Genomic DNA, 19,972 nt, shown 5'->3' with positions numbered 1-19,972 from the left:
TGCCCATTACAAAAAGAGATTTATCCCTGGGTATTAAAAGAACAGAGCTGTAATTTGCATGCAAACTACATTCTTTGTTAATATTTTTCTCTTTTTAAGTTTTGAAAGGGTTACATAGGAAACCTAGAAGAAAGCATCTCTGAGATGTTGTTCGAGGCAGAGAAAGAGAACTAGGAAGAATGTTGAGGAAATTATAAGGCTTTAAGCTTGACACTTATAACATGCAAATAAAGAGAAGATATTCTGAAGGGCAGTGAGGAGCCAGTATGGGTTCAAAAATGTTAGAACAGAAGATAGCAGCATGAATTTTAATGATGAAGATCCTTCACAAATATAACCTTTTTATACTTAATAATTAATTATTAGAATTATACCTTGATCCTGCATTCAGGGCCTTAAACAACAGACTTATGTGCCTGGCTAGAAGCCTTCTGACTTTACTGAGTTATGTTTTGGCTATATCTGTCAGGATAATCAGACTATACTGTCAGGTCTTCACTCCTTTGGTCTAATGTTTCTTTCCTAGCTCAAGAAAAAGAGCGATGTGAGTTAGAACTGTAGGATACAAGGGGAAGCCACAGGCATGGAGGTTTAGACTGGATAGCTAATATGGAATGATTGCATCTCCAAAACATAGCAGACCTCTTCCAAATTAGATAGAAGATCCTTAACATGTGGTGACTTCTTCTGACAACACAGTCTGGTCTTACTCTCTGAGACATTGATGATTGATCAGTCTGAGAGATTGATGCCCTTTTTTCCTGGAGTTGTGGCCATGCTCTGCCCCAGGGCCCTGATGCAGGTGATGAGCCAGACCAACACCAGTGGTGTCCAGAGTATGCTCCTCCTGAACAACGAGGGGTCCCTGCTTGCCTGCTCGGGCTATGGGGATACTGATGCCAGGGTCACCATGGCCATCGTCAGCAACGTCTGGATGGCCTAGGACAAGAATGGGCACCATGCATTCAATTCGAGTTCATCCTCATGGACTGCATGGAGGGGCGAGTGGCCATCATGTGGGTGGCAAACCTGCTGCTCTACATGTATACGAAGGAGGCAGTTGGATTTGGGATGCTGAAGGTCAAGATGCAGGCGCTGGTTCAGTACCTGGAGGAGACACTCAAGCAAGTGGCCACATCCCGACTGCAGGAGCAGAGCTCGGAGGTGCCACCACTTGAAGGCTGGTGCCTTCAAAACCGTCATTGATCCCAGACCTTGGGGTATCGTTACAAATAAGGTGAGGGGAGCAAAATATCAATGGGAGGAATAAAAGTGTCTTTGATGCTATTTTTTTTTTTTATTTTTTCAATGGTTTAGTGTCCGGCTGGAGACCAGTAACGAGTGGTGTCCCTCAGGGATCGGTGTTGGGACTGGTCTTGTTCAACATCTTTGTCAGTGACATGGACAGCGGGATTGAGTGCGCCCTCAGCAAGTTTGCCAATGAAACCAAGCTGTGTGGTTTGGTTGGTATGCTGGAGAGAAGGAATGACATCCAGAGGGACCTTGACACGCTTGTGAGGTGGGCTGATGCCAACCTCATGAAGTTTAACCATGACAAGTGCAAGGTCCTACACCTGGGTCAGAGCAATCCCAGGCACAGCTACAGGTTGGGCAGAGAAGAGATTCAGAGCAGCCCTGCAGAGAAGGACTTGGGGGCGTTGGTCAATGAGAAAATGAACATGAGCTGGCTTCAGTGTGTGCTCGCAGCCCAGAAAGCCAACCGTATCCCAGGCTGCATAAAAAGGAGCGTGACCATCGGGTCGAAGGAGGTGATCCTGCCCCTCTACTCTCCTCTTGTGATACTTCACCTGGAGTATTGTGTGCAGTTCTGGGGTCCTGAACATACAAAGGACATGGAAGTGTTGGAACAAGTCCAGAGGAGGGCCATGAGGATGATCAGGGGACTGGAGCACCTCCCTATGAAGACAGGCTGTTCAGCCTGGAGAAGAGAAGACTGCGTGGAGACCTCATAGCAGCCTTCCAGTATCTGAAGGGGGCCTAAAGGGATGCTGTGGAGGGACTATTCATGATGGACTGTAGTGACAGGACAAGGGGTAATGGGTTGAAACTTAAACAGGGGAAGTTTAGATTGGATATAAGACAGAAGTTCTTTACTGTAAGAGTGGTGAGGCACTGGAATGGGTTGCCCAGGGAAGCTGTGAATGCTCCATCCCTGGCAGTGTTCAAGACCAGGTTGGACAGAGCCTTGGGTGACATGGTTTAGTGTGAGGTGTCCCTGCCCATGGCAGGGGGGTTGGAACTAGATGATCTTAAGGTCTCTTCCAACCTGAACCATTCTATGATTCTATGACATTTTCAAATTATTCAACCTTAGACATTGCCAATCTTCATTGCAGCAGAACTGAAAATCTGTTTTAAGTTACTGTCAGTGGTGGTATCTGCTGAAAGATTGAAGCATTTTGAACTATCACTTGTAATAGAGATTGATGCCCTTGTTCCTGGTGAAAGTTGGCAGAAAAATCTGACGCGTTGGTATTTGCACTTTTAAGTATTTAAATTAATTGTTTGGGACCTAAAAGTAGAGAATGTCTTGCTCTGCTTTTTCTGGTCTTATAGAAGACCAAAGAGAGAAGATCTAGAAAAGATTTTAATTGTGGCAGCTATATCTGCTTCTCCCTCCAAACAGCTTGAACTGTCCATGTAGGGTTAGGCCTTTGTGAGTTAGAAACTGCACTGATGAAGGTGATCTGTGGCTTCCTATTAAAGATAAATCAAAAGTAGATATTCAGGATAAATTTTCAGTATTTTCCATTTTCTCTTTTATTGGCTTAATTGGCTACTCTGGCTAGCTGCCTCAGTACAGAGGACTGAAACAATTTTTTGCATCTGAGAAATATCCAGAAAATGGTAGTGGACATCTCTTAGATCCTTTGCTTTAGTCACCCGCTGGATGTGTGTTAGGAAGTTAATGAGGAAAAGATGAGGTGGAAGAGGTAGATAAAACCTATATCTGCATTTCCATTGCTGCCATGCCAATAAAGGCAGCTGCATGAATTCACAGGCTGAAAACAAAGAATGAAACTGGGTTAGCAAACCTCCTCCTCCCCTTGAAAGAGCGCCCGAGAAACAATCCAGCCCTAATTGCCTCTGGACAGTGGAGAAGGTCCAGAAGGTGATTGCTGAGAAAAGTTATCATCTGGATTGTTCATTGTGAAGTGAGATGGAATTTTTGCATTATGAAATAAAAAATGTTTAGATTAATATTGCAAAATATATATAAATTAATAGAAAATATAAATAAGCACATTCACATATAGTACATATGTAAAATTTTAATATAATATGTAATAGGATAAATTAATAGTGAATATCAATATTTGTAGATAATGAATAGTATGTTTCTTATAATGTGATTGTTTCACCGTTGTTGAGTTTAACAGCTGAAGTCTGTAGTTAAAGTGGTGCAAATCAAGGCCATATTCAGCCTTGTTGATACAATAGCGATGCACAGAATTTGGGCATACACATCCAAGCAAGAAGAGGGTGTTGAGCACAGGAAAAGCTCAGGAGCTTAAATTTGATAAGGCAATTTTGCACAGAAATTTATCACGAAACAAATGTCTGCTTGCCAGAAACATACTTTTTCTGGCAGAGTGTACGGATATGGCCCACTGTTTTTGTGCTGCTGGGAGATGGGAAAGAGGACAAAGTAATGTGAAAGCAACGAAAAGATGTAACCAGAGGTTGTTTATAGTCTCCTTTGTGCTGCTAGCAGCCTGCTCCTCCGGGCCAGAGCTGAGGCGAAAGTAAGTACTTGTTTTAGCAAGGGAGGCACTCAGAAGGCTCTTTGTGTTTAGACAGACAAACACTTTTTTTTTTTCCACTAAGTTCTGGATTTTGGTGAATAACTTCCCATCAAAACCCAAAACCAGACTTGCTTTCAGGGATTACACTTCTATGCAAAACTTTATACCTAACATCTGTGACGATGAAGATGTTTCTTGTTCCCCTGCTCCCCCCCCTGCCTCACTGGAATACCCTGGAGCAATATCATAAGACCTCGCCATCTGCTCTGTGACAATAGTCCTCTCTCTTTTCAGCTAAAAAACCCAGTAATTCCAACCAGTTGGTGATTATCTGGGTTTGCTGTGGGACCTAGGAATTTCAGCCAGTGCTTTTGTACAAAAAAGCTGATTTAACTTCCTATTACAGTGAAAACATGGGAAGAAATAGCAAAAATAGAGTAAGTGAACAGATTTGAAGCAACGTTTCAAATGTTAGATATATATAAAATTGCCTAGTCTTGTGTGCCTGCATAGGATAGCAGAAATTGTTAATGATAGTAACCCTTGCCTTTTACAGGAACAGGCACGATTTGTTTATTTATTTAATAAACTGAGTCAGGAATATGTCATCAACTAATAAATAACTTTAAACACTGCCATGTTTGAACTAGAAGACAGCTGGCTCAAAGAAACAATTACACAGCCACTGGGATTTAACTGACAAAAGATCTCCATAAGTAATTATGCTCTGCGAGTGTGAGAGGAAAGAAATATTGCCCTTGAAGGGAGATAATGCCTTGATATTTTCCTCATGCCCTTTTGCTGTAAAGCTAATAACATACACAAACTGAAGCGACCCTGTATGTAACAGGCAGCAATGGGTCTCTTCCTCTTCCAGGTCTTCCATCCCCTCTGCATGCAGGTACTTCCAGACATCTTGGTGGTCAGTCTAAGCAGGTAGTGATTACAACATCAGGCTCCTATGTTATAAGATAAATAGAATTTCTTTCTGTGTTTAATGACACAGAAAGGGCTACTCCATTTCCTCCTGTCCTCAACCCCTCTTTTTTACCTTATATTTAAAATTATTTTATTTAAAGACAACAAATTTTGTCTGACAGTTTGAGCTCAGCATCCACATAAGGAAAAGATGAGTCAGGTCTCTGTCTCATACTGATGTTGAATACAGAAATATCTTTGAAAGTAATAGTTTTATTGGCAGCATAAGACAGTTCTGACATAGTAGGCAGAATTTAGGTGCTAATCATGTTACAGTGGACTTTCACATAATAAAATCATAGAATCATTTAGGTTGGAAAAGACCTTGAAGATCTAACTTATTTTCATGCCTGTATAAGTGAAAACCAAAATTCATATAACTTCTTTGTAAGGATGTTACCCAGAGAAGGTGCGGATGCCCCATCTCTGGCAGTGTTCAAGGCCAGGTTGGATGGGACTTTGAGCAACATGGTCTAGTGGAAGGTGTCCCTGCCCATGGGGGCTGGAACTGAATGAGCTTTAAGGTCCCTTCGAACCTAGACCATTCTATAATTCTATGATCATTGAGTCCAACCACAAACCTAACACAATATACACATAGTAGAAAATTTACTGTATAAAGATCTAGAGCACAACATGTGTGATTACAAAACTGTAGTAATTGAAGCAGCAGTTACGGGTTTGGCACAGCATTCCTACCCATCCTCCAGAGCACTCACAGATCTTTGGACCTATACATTCTCCAACGTTCAAACACTTCTGAAGGCAAACAGCTGAACAGATTGACATGAAACAAGAGAGAAGATGTACATGAGATATCCGGATGTTCAAGATTCTGTCTGAAAGGTGACCTGCTAGGTTTTATTCCGTATGGCTAACTTCTTTAGAAGTGTATGCTTTCGCTCCATTCGATAATCACGGTTCAGGATTCTTTGATACTTGAAGTTTATCTTTGATAACTACCTACTGGGAGTTTTGCTATTTCTAATGCTCAGCTCACCATCAACTAAGAATACTTCCCATATAATATATTCATATGTTATATGCAAACTGTGTGTTCCATGTCATAAATAAATAGATTCTCATACTAAAGTTTGATATGTTTAATGCATATATTATTTCTTCAGCTATGCTGAAGGAGCTAATGCATGTTTTGGTGTATATGTGTGAGAGACGCCTCTTTCCTTCAGCATTTTTGAAGAAATTATTAATATTTAAATTTCAAAACAGTGGTTCTGAAATAATATTTACGATCAAGACCCAAAGGGTAAAAAGCCAATATTTTAATCCGGTTTACATACAGTATGTCACCCTGATTATAAATTTATTCAGTTTATCTGTCAACATCATGGTAATAAATAACCATGTAAGGAAAAATATTCCTTGGAAATATTTTAGGGTGAGAAAGGTTTTTTAATGACATTTTTATGTAACTGTAGTCAGATCTGGTAGAGTTACAGAGTAAGAACACATAATTCTCCAAATTATGCACCAAAATGTATCTGGTGACCTTGAGAGTATATCAGTTTGGAAAGCTTTATAGCAGGCTTTAAATAGTTCTGTATTTTGAAATACATGGCAGTTCTCAGTAAAATATAACAAAATATGTGAAGCAAACATAAAATCAACGCTTCAAGTTTAATACTGTAAAAATGAATTTCTGTAACAAGATGTATAACAGACAGCTGCATGAAGCAGAACCAGGCTTCCCCTACACAGCTTTTTTTTAGCTTTGCAAACATAAAATGATTATAGCATTTTATATTACCTGTACTTAAAAATTTTTTCTTCAAACTGCTGAAGTAGCAAAACAGATTCTGTTTACTACATTGTTTTTTAATATTAAAAGAAGATTACAATTTTTGTTGACTGGCCTAAGTAATAATAATCTGTTTTGTGGGCAGTAGAGGTGCTTACATTTATTACAGTGCCCAACCAGATGGGCAGTCGCAGACATTTGGGCGTACACATTTCCCCCCGTTCATGCACATGGGATCACAGACACCTGCAGATACATACCAAAGGGAGAACATGGTAACTGGGAAATGGGGGAAGACTTCACTAGAAACTTACTTGCTTCCCTTCAGAAGGTTGAATTGCTTGTAACTAAAACATGGAAAAGTAATTTGGATTTAAGAATCTGAGGCAGAGAGGCTTGATAGTTCCCATAAATCCTTCTGGAAAATGCTGCACCTTGTGTGGAAGCTCTTCCGGGGAAGCTCCAGTAAGAGGTACCTCACCAGAAAAAACAGATTATCATTAATTACAATGATTCTAAGAAAAGCAAGTAAAAAATTTTCCGTGGTAGCTGTGGACAGATCAAATACTTGTTAGAGCATTTGCTTCCTGACTGGAAATGTGTTCTCAGATGTTCATTTGGATAGGAAAAGACTTTAAGAGGATAGATTGGTTTCACAGAATTCTGGGAATGTTTTTAAATTCAACCAATCATTAAGACTGAACAGATCTATTCCTCCATCAGCTTTTTGCACCATTATTTGTTAGAGTACTTACCTCTGTATTTATTTTTTTTGTTAAATTTCACTAGAAATCTAATTGCTAATTTTTGTGTCTCAGAATAAGGCCTGTATTTATCAATGTAGTTGCTTTACAACAACCGACAGTAAATTCCCACTGTTATGGCAAGTCAAACATCTGCAGTCCCAGCCTGATTGGATAGAGGTAGATGCCACAGACAGATACACAAATTCCTCATCTCCTGTTTCCCCCTGCCTAAGTGTAGGAGGACCCATCAGAAACAGTGTAGTTTAGAAACATGGCAGTGCTAGTATGATGGGAATGGAAATTATTTGCCTTTTACATGGAAAAAAGCATTTGATAACAAAGCAAACATCTGATAATGTGGGTGGAAGACAAGAATGGGTTCCTCCATGTTTAAAGCTTTATAGGCACAATGGGATTTTCTAGTGACTCATTACCAATACCGGTAATTGGCATGAGTCCTACTTGCTTGCGGAGCTGCGTGGCTGCAGAAAAACCAGCTCTTCCTCAGCAGGCAGCAGGCTCCTTGTCTCTGCAGGCACCGAGAGGGCTGACAACTAAAATGTAGCATTACAGTGCATTCACGAGCCTGAAGGTTGTGATGTCTTTTAGCAGTTAACATCAGCAGTTAACAGCAGATCTAATGCTACAGTAACTCTGGTTTTCAAGTCATCACTACCTACAAGACTGAAACTACCGCAGCCTCCACCCCCCCCCCCCCCCCCCGACCTTTACTGTAGAAGGTGGAATCGTGTAGAGAGTCTCAAAACAGGAATGATCAAAAAATAGCATGCAAAAATACAGCAGCTGTGTTTGGTGGGAGAATAGCCTGTTTCTCTCTTAAGTATGATCAGGCATTTTTACATAGGTTGATATAGATTCTCTAATTATTCCTCTGATGTACTGAAATACTGCTTTTGTGGAGCTTTGTGTCTTCGGTTACTCCTTCAATGTAGATGCTGAACAGGCAGCTTTTAGCACTGTTGCTTCTCTTGGTTGGCTGCTACACTTGCGTTTTGTTCTGTGCCAAGCCTCCTGGATCCCTCAGCATAGTGACCTGCCCTCAGGCAGGTCAGACTTATCCCCACTTATAAAGGCTGCTTGGAAAGTTTCAGCAGCCCTGAAACTGTCATCCTCCTTTTACCTTCATTCTCCACCTCTCCTGGTCCATGCTGTGATCTTGGCCTCTGCTTACTAAGGCTAAAAGGGATCTACAGTTCTTGCTGAATTATCAAAAAGTGCTGCAACCACTAGTTAAAACCTAGGTGAGTTCAAAGTATCACAGTATAACTGAAATAATTTAATCTTTATTTTCCCTCTTCCTTTTTCTCTCCCTTTTGATCTCATGTCTCCAGTAATGGACTCCTGACCTACAATCTTGTGTTGTATTTGATTCCCTGTTTTAAATCTCAGATATTCAGAATTAAGAAAAGACGACCCCAAAACACAGAATTTGTTTATAGATTTCAAATGACCCCAGTGCTAACCTTCTGTCCCCAAATCAGTTGAAAATCTAGAGATTTGATTTTGAGATCATATGAAATTTAGACAATGCCTTCCCCTGCTCCTTAAAACATAAAGCCAAGAAAAAGTAACTAGAAGCACAGTAGCACTTGTTCAAATGGAGGTTTCTCCTTTTTTTAATTTTTTTTTTAACCGTTATATTTTCTGTGAATTTTAAACCTTGTACAAACAATTACATTTTAAGATGTTCCTCTTTGTTTTGTACTGGTGGATATTTTAAACTGTAGAACAACCGACTCTTCCTTCAATTACAGGGAGTCAAACTAGTCTGCTTTTTCATTAACTTTTCATTTTCAGTTTGTGTATAACTGAACTTGTACCAGCTCAATTTATATAGTAGTTCAGCAAAACTTTGAGCAGTAGGTGCAGTCCAGTCTTGGTTTGAGTAAAACATATCAGTTCGAACTGACTTTCAATTTGGGATCTATTTCTCTCTTTGTTCAGCTGCCTACAAAAAAGTAACTGAAAATATAGCATGAACTTCCTTTACATTGTTTATTGGTCATGGCATCTCTTACTTTGGTGATAAACCCAAAGGAGTTCAATTCAGAATGAACAAAGGGAAGTATCAAACCTGTTCTGAACTGGAGGGAGCACTTCTGCCTGCCTGCCCTCCAGGGCAGTTACTTTCTCTTCCTGCTAGGGAATTCAAGAGCACCTTTATGTAACTGAATGCAGTGTTATCTCTCCTCTTTTTCTCTCTGATATATCCATCTTCTTCTCCCTCTCTTTAACTTTCTTAAATACAATTCCATCTCAATACCCATCAGACACACTTCAGCGTTTGTTAATGATAACTAGTTTGGATCCTTTCTAGTCCCACTCCTTGGCCTCTGTGGAGGAGCTCCAATTTCAAAATAGCAAACAAAAATGTTACTGGGTCTCACAGGAAAACTAAATAAATTATCCGACACAAGGAGAGCAAATCAAATTATTGTAATCCTCCCAGGCACTGGCATGACTTTGAAAAGACTCACATTTGTTTTTTCCCCCTCCTCTTAAAATAGGCCTGGCATTTTGACCCAAAGACAACAGTGGTCTGCTGGGTTTTCCACCTGTCTTGGGGACTAGACCTAATGATAGGGATATAGACACATTTGTGTCATCTCTTTGTTGTAATTTGGTAGGGTGTACCACTGGGCATGGAGAGAGTCCGGTACTATCAATACATCTTGGATGCAAGCTTTCTAGCAGTCAATATCACTAAAGCCTTAATCCCATTCCCCTTGATGTCAGTGGTGACATTTCTATGCTTGTCAGTAAGAACTGATGAATAGAATTTCATATACAATAGAGTTACTCAATTCTGTAGCGTGCCACAATTCTTTAAGGCCACCTCTTAAGACTAGAAAGGACTTCCATGATCTTACGCTTTCCAAAATTCGTAAGTTAGATAAGGTGAGCCTATGTTGAAGGTGATAAAGCAGGTTAAAGAAAAAGCATGATTATGCGTTGTATTTCAGATGAGGAGTGATTTTGATAAGGTAGCAAGTAGCTGCAGGTATTAAGATAAAACACAGGTGTTGCACGGAACATCATGCAAAATGTACACAATTCTTCTGTGCACTGAAAGGCATTCACAAGTTGCTAAGTTTTCTATTTTATGAAGCAGCTATTTCTCTTTGATGGCATTAATGCAGTTTGACCTTACAATCGCTTAGAGTTTCCTGTGACCCTTTTCATAGCTTGTCTTCTCTAGGCTGACTTAGCCCAGTGAAGTGCTTCTTGCAACTCTTTTTATCAACTTCCACGGAGCTCTATAGTTCAACTTTTCAGCGTTAACATCTGTAAGGTACTCAGAATTCTTGCTTTGGAAGGAAGACTTTTCCTGCAAAATAAATATTTCCAGAGATTACCAAAATTCTAAGAAAAAACAAACAAACAAACAAACAAAACCCACGAATCAATCAACACCTTAAATGTGGTATGTAAAGCCAAGTAGGCCCTCCCGGTGTAGGAGGACCATGTCCGGAGATGGACACCTACAGTTCCGGTATCTTCCTTTGCCTGCCTTTACCATCGATTTACAGTAACAGTTCCCCTAAAAAATGCACAGTATTAGGCAAAATATCCCTGCTATACAAAGCTAAAAGGGAACAAAGTTAGGCACTGGGCATGCTTTTCTGTACTGCACAAACTGAGGAACTGAGAGTAATCTCTTGTTCTAACAAACAGCGGCAGTATTAGCCAGCAGTACCTGCTGATCAGTTTACAGTGATAAAAGAAGCCAGACAGTTCTTTCAGACTCCCACTGCTTCTGTGAACTAGCAAACAAAAACTTTTCAAGTTGAACATAAGTCATTTTGATGCAAATACCCCATAACACCTTTTCTCACTTGAAGTAGATAATAATAAGTAGTGAAAAACTTGCAATTTTCGTGAAATGAGGCAGTCTACATCCACCCTCATAAATTCAAAACAGAGAGAATATTAAATCTGGGTCCTATAATCCTGGCAGAAAAGGATCCTTTGCAGTGCTTCAGGAATATGCAGCTGAACATTCATGTCCTTTCCTCACCAGACTACACAGGTCTGCCTTTTTCTGAATCAAAAATTACCTGTCATCACGTACCCTGAGCCATGCTGCTGATGAGGAGACAGAGCATCACGCTGACTACTGATTAGAAGATGAAGATGTAGTTTTCAAGACTTTTTTTTTTTTTTATCTGTTCTGTAGAAGCTTGAGAAAATTGACTTACTTCTGGATGCCTTCTGCCTTTGGATGGAAGAGGGAAAATAGCCTCAAGCAGTAACATCTGTGTGGGCCAGCTAAGGTAGTGCAAAAGGCAATAGCTTACTGACAAAGAATACAGGAATGTGGCCAGAACACCTATGCTTCAATGTATCCTTTAACTCAACATCCCTATGCTGTCAGTTACAAGTGATTCACAGGCATTGCTTTTATTTTTGGCTGCTGTTGGTTTTGGACTGACTTCTTTGTGGGTCTAGTGCCTATTTCAACTTGCTCTCGCTATTGGTCTTTAGAGGAACGGGAACTTGGTCAGTTGCAGTTTGGGCTTTTTTTATGTGTTCATGTTGTTTTAGTGTTTGTTTTCTCCTTTCTGCTTAGTGGTTATCTTGATTTGCTATGACATTCTCAAAAACAAAAAGCTGTAGCTGGGGAGATATGACACCGTAAGGACACAGAGCATGGGACAGATTTAAAAATAACGCCGACTGATCTTGTCCGGAAATTACAGATGACAGAACTCAAGCTGAGAACAAAAATGAAACCAATAGATGTGAAAGCAGTGGGTTTTGTGTTAAAACTGACCCTTCTAGTTGTTTTTGAATGTTTATAAGTCATATATATCACCTACTGATGAAACACAAAAACTGGGTAGCTCTGTGCCAGGAATGACACAATCATGAGACCACAGCCTTAAAATGTCGGGATGTTGCTAATCTTTTTCACAGGACAAGAACTGGAAGGTCAGATAAGCAGCTTCACAAAATAGCATGATTCAATTGATTGACTGGAAAGAAGGTTCCCCATCTCTCTGGATGCATTATGCATCCCAGCAGCACAGCTTGAATGAAACATTATCCTGACTGCAGTAAAGAAACAATTGGTTGAATGCTTCTAGGCTCCAAATAAAGATTTCATCTTGCTGAATGATCTTTAATTCTTAGAAAATAAATTAATCACAAAGTGGGTGTGTTCTGGCCAAAAGGGGTGTTTCTAACAAAGGTCACCATTGTTTGGATTCTACTGCCCTGATGCTAGAAGAAACTAGTCAACATAAAAAATGTCATTCTCTCCTTTAGAGGGTATAACTGATGCTCAACAGATCATTAGCGAGATGGATGTACCAATATATCTGCTGCTGTGAAGGTCTCAGATGCACACAGCTCTGAAAAACATGTTATGGATTTGGGACACCAGCAATTTCTAGTCCCCTTTTTTCTGCTTCCAAGGGCAGGAAGGAAATAGTTCTGCCCTTGTTGCATTTTATGCATGTATATTTTTCCAGAGCTTGATTTTCTCTATAATTCCTCATCTACGTTGGTTTGGATTTGTAAATAAAGAAATAACTTTCTTGCTAAGCTCTGTAAGAGTAACATCGAACGTGTGATCCATGTAATTATAGCCACAGATTAAATTTTGAGAAAACACTTGTAATACATGTAATAAAACTGTTTGCAATTTTTGTGCAAGGTTCTTCTAAAATTTGGATCCTTATCCATAACAAGCTACCAATCATTTTGAGGCTTTCTCATCCCTATTTCTCACTTCATGTGTCTCTGTCAGAGATGCAAAGCACTTCTTTAATAAATTACCTTTCTAAGTAGTAAAAATAATCTGGTAGAAACCGCTGAGGGGTGCATTGCAGGAGAACCAATTACTACAAGACACAGAGGGAGCTGTAAATGTAATTGTGATGGGTGTGGTGACAGTTTGGATTTATAATATATTCCCTTTACCACATGGCTCTAGCAATATGGGTTAGTTTGCATGACCTAGCACACATTCCAGAAGAAAAAATGGTCTGAAAAATTGTACACCATATAGACAACAGTGCAATGTCAGTGCTTTGTCTAATTGTGTCTAGTCTTTATTCTGATGTGGACTGTCATATACCTATGGGGCGTTTTAGAGCTATTAAAGCAAGAAATAAATCTAATTCAGGTATTAGTTCAGGAAAAATGGGAAAACTAATACTGTATGGCAAAAATACTGAGACGTTAGACTAAACTCTTGAGTGTCGATGTGTAATGTACTGCATTCCTGTTTGCTGTCATGTCATTCTCATCAGATGATAACATTTTCTACCAGTTAAAGAGGACCTTGATCTCTCCAACTGTACCTCAAAAAGATTGCCTGGTAGTGCGTGGTACGCAAGGCTCTTCAGCCTCAGAAAGCTGTGGAAGCCAGTGAGGGATTGTCACTCCAGTGCAGACAGGAAATTCTCCACTCTCCTTGGGCTGAAATGTTTCTCCCTATAGGTCTCCTGATGTTCATTTTGCCCATTATGTCTTGTCAGGTGAAACTCTTTTTAAGAGAAACAAGAGTATGAAGTTTGGGTAGCTGCAGAATATTTCAGCATCTTTCAGAATGAAAGCCACTATAAACAAAATAAGCATGTGTGTGTGTATATATATATATATATAAATATATACACACATATATATATTCTTCCAGGAATTGTCAGATTTTATCTGACAATAATATCAAGATATTATTAGCAAAACCTTTTTCTTCTTTACTGATTGCAACTGTTAATTTGAAAGGGACTACAGCTGTACTTTATTCTCATCTTTGCAACTCCTAGCATATAATTAATGTGGGGAATTGCAAAGTATACTCCCAGCACAGCTTATATTCTTGTCTTGTTAGGGTCCTGGGTTTCTCTTCATTGAAGAATGCTTTGTATTTTATTAGGTCAGTGAACCATTGCAGCACGTGTATAAATTGTTCTGTTGAGCTGATTTCTTGTCATGCCTGAATAAGAAGTGAAAGAGCATTCTCATGTTTTTCTCTGTTGATTGGTTTTGCAGTATCTGTGCTTCTAGTGTTACCTGCCATTTAGGTACATTTTCATTGTGCTGTGTAGGCTATGACGTTGCCTGTGCTTGATGCAATTTAGTTTATTTTCATCTATACTAAAGAAAAGGGAGATTCAGGAAGAGTAACCAAAGAGAACTGCAGTGATATGGGAGGCATACATAGTCTCAAACAAAGGAGACCAGCCACAGGCCACTGTGGTCTGGCTAATAACCCAGCCAGAGTGGGAGTCCAGTCAGGGTGTTCAGGACTGTTGTCACTGTTGTCTGCACTGGCACTGCACTAATCTGTTAATGATCCTGTTATTATCTGTGTTAGAAGGTAAGCTAAGGCTTACTTGGGAATGATGCTGGAGAGGATTGTCTCTCTTTTTGTGGGTAAGCAATGTTAATCACAAGAACAGTCTGTCTCTGGGCTTTTGAGTAGGAGGTGCTATGCCCCTTTTAAGAGGTGCACCCTTTAAGAGATGGATTAAACATTTTAATTAAAAATAGACACCCCCCCAAAATACTGTTTCTTAAATCAATTAGTTGAAAAAGCACTCACCTTCACACAGAAGCCCACCACAAAGAGAAATACATTAATTAAAATCCCTGCGCTTTGACTTTGTTGTTTACATATAGCATCAGATCTTAACAGAGCTAACAGTTCTTCAGTGCCTTTAAGATACATGTAAAGAAATAGTGGTTCAAAACATAGATTTTCAAATACAGTAAAATTCATACTGTAGTCTGTGAGTGTTTTGCTTAGGGAATGAATAAAAATTTAATAAGGCTTTTGGGCTTATTTAGGACATATATTCAGTTCTTACCCAGATGTATTCTTGTTCTCTTCCTGCAAAATAAATTTAGACAACTGCATGTGCTCAAAACTTTATTAAAATAAATGCATGAACTGCATATATATGAAGAAAACATAGCTTTTAAGAAAGGCCAACTAGTGGTTTTGTCACAAATCCTTCCTTTTAGTAAGTAAATGAGCACTGCTCTGAAAGCAGATCACAAACCAGGTTGTAACTTGGGTCACTGTTTTAATGTTTGTCTCTCTCCCTTTCTATGGGATGTCAGCTCTCGCAGTTCCCCCCAGGCAAAATGCATGGATCATGTGTTCAGCTGTATGGGAAAGACAGCAGTAGCCCTGATTTATTTCCCCTTCATCTTCTGTTGTATTTCCTGCCCAAGGAAGGAAGAGGACATCTAACATGAACCTGTTGTGTTACATGGGATGGACCATTGTTTGCTTTCCATGTGTCTCCAGACTGTTCACCAGCTACTCAGCCTGACAACCTTTCTACTTCTGTTGCAAAACTAATGCTTTTTGCAGTAAATTACAAGTCTCTCTGAAGTGAGCAGCTGTTTATTCTGCTGAACACCCACTGTCTAAGGATATCTGCCATCCAGAATTCTTGGACAAATAGCTGTTGCCTTTAAACACATCCTTGACATATGCAAAGCAGGTCTACCACAAATGATTTCTCCATCCATTTAGATGGATTGTTCCCTGCTCAGTTGTGTGGGAGGGTATGCTGGACCTCTGATTTGCAACCTGATTTATTTTAGATAGCCTAAGTTAATCTGTCTACTCAGTAAAGATATTCCAGAGAATATATCAGTCACCTGTTGTCAAGATGACAACTTGGTAGAAGCGTGATTTGTTGAGGAGTAAAACTTCCTGCTTATGCAGCTGGTAAGGCAGTGATCTACAGAAACATTACATGGGAAGGCTGGAATATGGAAAATCAGTGACTTTCACAATATGACATTGCTTAGCAAAAAGCTGCCTTTGAAACCCAGTGTTCACATTTCCAATTAGTTTGCTCCTAGCTCTCATGCAAATAAAGTCCTCACGGTACTGGGAAGGAAAAAGAAAGGGGAAGGGAAGAGCAAGTGGAGCTGGAAGAATAAGCATGAGTTATATTGTGCAGTATGTGTTGGCTGTAAATCCTGCCTGCAGGAATTACTGAAATGGAGAAATAGTTATCTACTAACTTTGAGATCCAGTTTGCAAAGTCCCAGTGTCAGTGTGGTGATTTATGTGACACAGAGTCGGCAGGATTCAGCCTGATGCAATAAAGTAGGTGCATGCAGGAAGATGGTCTCTGTTTTAAAACATATGTAAACTGCTAGCTGGCTATGAAATGAGTGACAAGATGGTATGCTGGCGGAAGAGGCCCTGAGGTCAGGCTGGAAGTCTGCTTGGTATTCTGGAGAAGGGAGGAGAAGGATGTTCAGCCTGTTCTCCTGTGACCTTTGCTTGCCGATGAGCTCCAGAGGGAGCTGTGGCTTGCCTTTTTGCTCAGAGATAAACTCACTAGAAGCAGATAGCCGCAAAGAGGGGATAAACATGTTTCAAAGTGGACCCATGAATCGCTTCTTTTCTCTGCTTCTCTTTGCTCTAATGCTTCATAAGAAAGGCCAGCTTTTATTAGCTTTCCATTTGTAAGAGATATTTGTAAAGCAGTGTAAATACGTGTAATATATAAATAAAACCTAATCTATTTTCTCTGTTTATAATTTTTGTAAGATTATAGTAGGAATCAGCGTGAACACTGCTTTAAAGCCGTATGAACAGGAGTGATATCCCACGATTGTTACAGCTGTGCATTATTTTCAAAAGGGAATTTAAAACCACATGCAATTAGCTTTTCTTTAGTATTAACTCCAAGTATGTTCGTTTGATGCAAAGTTGATCCAGAAATAGATTTTATTTTGAGGTACTACCAGCACCTGCCTTTTTCCACTCAACAAGACAGATTATACTGAAAACAATGCATAGCAAGTGAGGATACAAGGCTGTACAATTGCTGAGGCATAACCATACATTTCACTGTCAGCTCTGACACCCGCTCATCCTGGGTGTGGATGTCTGGTTGGCATTATCACCAGTCAGTTATTTATCAATAAATACACCAGGCAGTCTTGTATTTCTTCTGGCAGCCAATCATACCTTGTTGATTTACACATTTTTTTTTGAGACGATGTTTACTTATATACAAAACAAAGACAAACTTTCAGGCTGAATGCCTTTCTCTGTACTCTAAGGAAGCAAAGAAGTGTAAGCCCCAGTGGCAAAGATGTGGTGCTGCCACTCTGTCCTACATTGGTTTGGCTCTACAGTATTAAAAATGCCAAACTGTACAGGGATGGAAATGAATGTCCTGAGGCATATTGCTATATATTTAATATAAATCAGTAGTGTATTTGGGTTCAGTTTAGAAACAACCTGTCTTGATTGGCTGCCATGGCTTTTAGTTTCAGTTATGTCCTTCAATTGAGAATCTGAAGCTGACAAAAAGAAACAGATGCTTTTGCTTCTCTGTCCATGAAGGTGAGATTTCAAGAAGGAAAAAGATATGTGTAAAAGAAGTGGAAACAATGACAAAATATCCAAGGAGTAAGTGACCAAACACCTCATTTGACTTATTTTTGTCTTGCCTCTGAACACTGTTCCTACCTAAAATATCTTCATAAAGTTGGTATCGTGACAAATATGCAGCTTGTTTAGTGCCTGTTACTAATTCCTTATTCTGATGTAACTTATGAACATTAATTACTGGAGAAACAGACTCACACAACTGTTACTATTATTACTTTATTGACTCATCACAAGGACCCACTTAACTACTGATACATCTGACTTGCAAGACACTTGGGTTCATGCATTAGGAACAACTCTAATGTGCAAATTATCTCCAGCATGGGCATCCAAGTGTTTGTGGCTTCCCTGATTTCATGCAGGTCCATCAAAGGGGTCATCCAGAAATGTGTTATGGTATCATGAGCATGAAAGCAAGCACCCCTGTGGTGATCAGGGCTGTGCATGGCAGAGAATATCCCCTTGCTCTAACTTTGTGTTAGAGCATGTTAAAGCTGAAATCTAAGGGCTTACTGAGGCAATTCCCATCATTATGAATAGGTATCAGAGATGTGCGAAAAAACTGTGTCCTGCTGTATAAACAAAGATAAAATAGAAGACTGTCAATCCCAAGCATTCACCGCACCTTAAGAAAGGTAATATTTTTGTTCAGATTACTGTTTCTGAAAGGACTACTCAGTTTTTATGGTTTCTGGGAAATTTCCCAGACCCACAAATGTTTTCCTAAGCTAAGGATCAAGAATGTGAGTGCTCTGCATGTAACACATGGCTGAGAACCTTCCTCAGACTTGTCTTTCTTAATCTTAAGTTTACTCACTCTATCTAGATAGATTTTATTAGGCAGGTAATAAATCCACCTGAAATTTCTAAGATTAGAGACTCAGAATAAGTACATAGTAAAGCTGAATTGCTGTCAAGAGGTTTTAGAAACTGTACTAGAAGTGTTAAAGGACTTAAGGACACTGCAAATTCATATTCAGAGAACAAAATATAATTAAAATAATTATAAAATCCCTCATAAGGAATTGTTTTTCTCAGAATTGTCACATTCTGAGAAATGGCTAAGAATTTTGGCTAAGCTAGCTGTACATTTCACAGTGTGGGTTAACTTGGCAGCAACAGGTTAGACACCACCAAGCTATGATTTGGGCCACAGGTTTACCTCTGGCGTTTCCTCTGAAAATGTGGCACATTGTCCTGGTGATTTACAAATGGGAGCTGTTACAATATTAAACTTACGGTAAATTTTGTATCTATTAACAGTTTTGCTGTTATGAACTTCTTTTCCTTCCTTAAAAACTCAGGGCACAGCTTGGTTTCATGGGGTCTTCAAAGGCAAATGGAAAAGATGCTCAAATCCAGAGAAAACCTGCTGTAAAGTAGAAATCTACTGGTTATTGTTCTGATTCTTTCTTGCCATACACCTTGCAGGAAGGTTAGCAGAAGCACTACACAGATCATCTCCCAGCTGGGTTTCTGACCACTCAGGCACACAGCTCATAGGGCTGATCTCACCTCAAGCAGCTGCAAGTTTATCAAAATTAATGTGATAGATGTATAAGGACTTATATATATACTGCTAGTGACACTGCAAATGAGACAGAATGAGCTATATGATAGATTAGCTCTTTCTGGAATGTCAAATGGATACTGTGGTTCCTTTTATTTGAGAAAAAGGGGTAGAGTAGTGGAACGTCTTCATGCTAAGAATTTATTTTCCACTTTTTCATTTGTCTGTGTGTAAATGAGTTAGGAATGCATATCTGTGTACATACTTCTAGCCTTTAAGTGTTTGCCACATACGTCAGCTTATCCACCAATTAGGTCAATGCCTGATCAAAAATGATGTAAAATTATGCCTAAAAAAAGGTATAAAATTCCTTTGGTATTTTAGCTCTGACAGGTATTGGACTGGGAGCAGCCTCCAGCTGATGGGAGAAATAGTTTTCTCCATTTTGTTCTTGGGGGAAGGTTTGCGAAGGTCAGCTGAGACATCTGCCATCTGCCCTACAGTCTTTTGCTCCACGGAAGTGGAGACTTCTGTATCCTCTGGTAGGGGAGAGAGCAGCTATTTCATATGGCAACAATGCTAAGACATACAGCTCTAATAGCAACTGCTTGTTATTAAAAGCTTGTCAATAATGTACTTTCTGTTGAATTTAAGCAATAAAACAGAAACATTATGCAAAATTTTTTACCTAGTAGCAGTCAGTGACCAGTAAGAGTAGGCAAACAATAGTAGTTGCCTTTACTGAGTCATGTTTCTCTTCATTCATCACAAACACAGGTCCTTTAAGTTTTTATAACACTAGTCTAAATA

The 19,972-nt window shown here is 39.5% G+C and overlaps 2 pseudogenes; one reads left to right on the top strand and one right to left on the bottom strand.

The window, feature by feature from the left end:
• LOC130595272 (von Willebrand factor D and EGF domain-containing protein-like) overlaps nucleotides 1-19,972 on the bottom strand; it is a 184,152-nt pseudogene that overhangs the window by 3,713 nt on the left and 160,467 nt on the right.
• LOC130595250 (ragulator complex protein LAMTOR2-like) lies at nucleotides 776-1,206 on the top strand (annotated as a pseudogene).

This window comes from Pezoporus wallicus, unplaced genomic scaffold (assembly GCF_028554395.1).
Source record: "Pezoporus wallicus isolate ANWC-B61680 ecotype Strahan unplaced genomic scaffold, APGP_CSIRO_Pwel_v1 contig_865, whole genome shotgun sequence".
In the NCBI taxonomy this organism is placed as follows: domain Eukaryota; kingdom Metazoa; phylum Chordata; class Aves; order Psittaciformes; family Psittacidae; genus Pezoporus; species Pezoporus wallicus.
The sequence above is the reverse complement of the archived record's forward strand: the minus strand, read 5'-3'. Positions and strand labels throughout refer to the sequence as shown.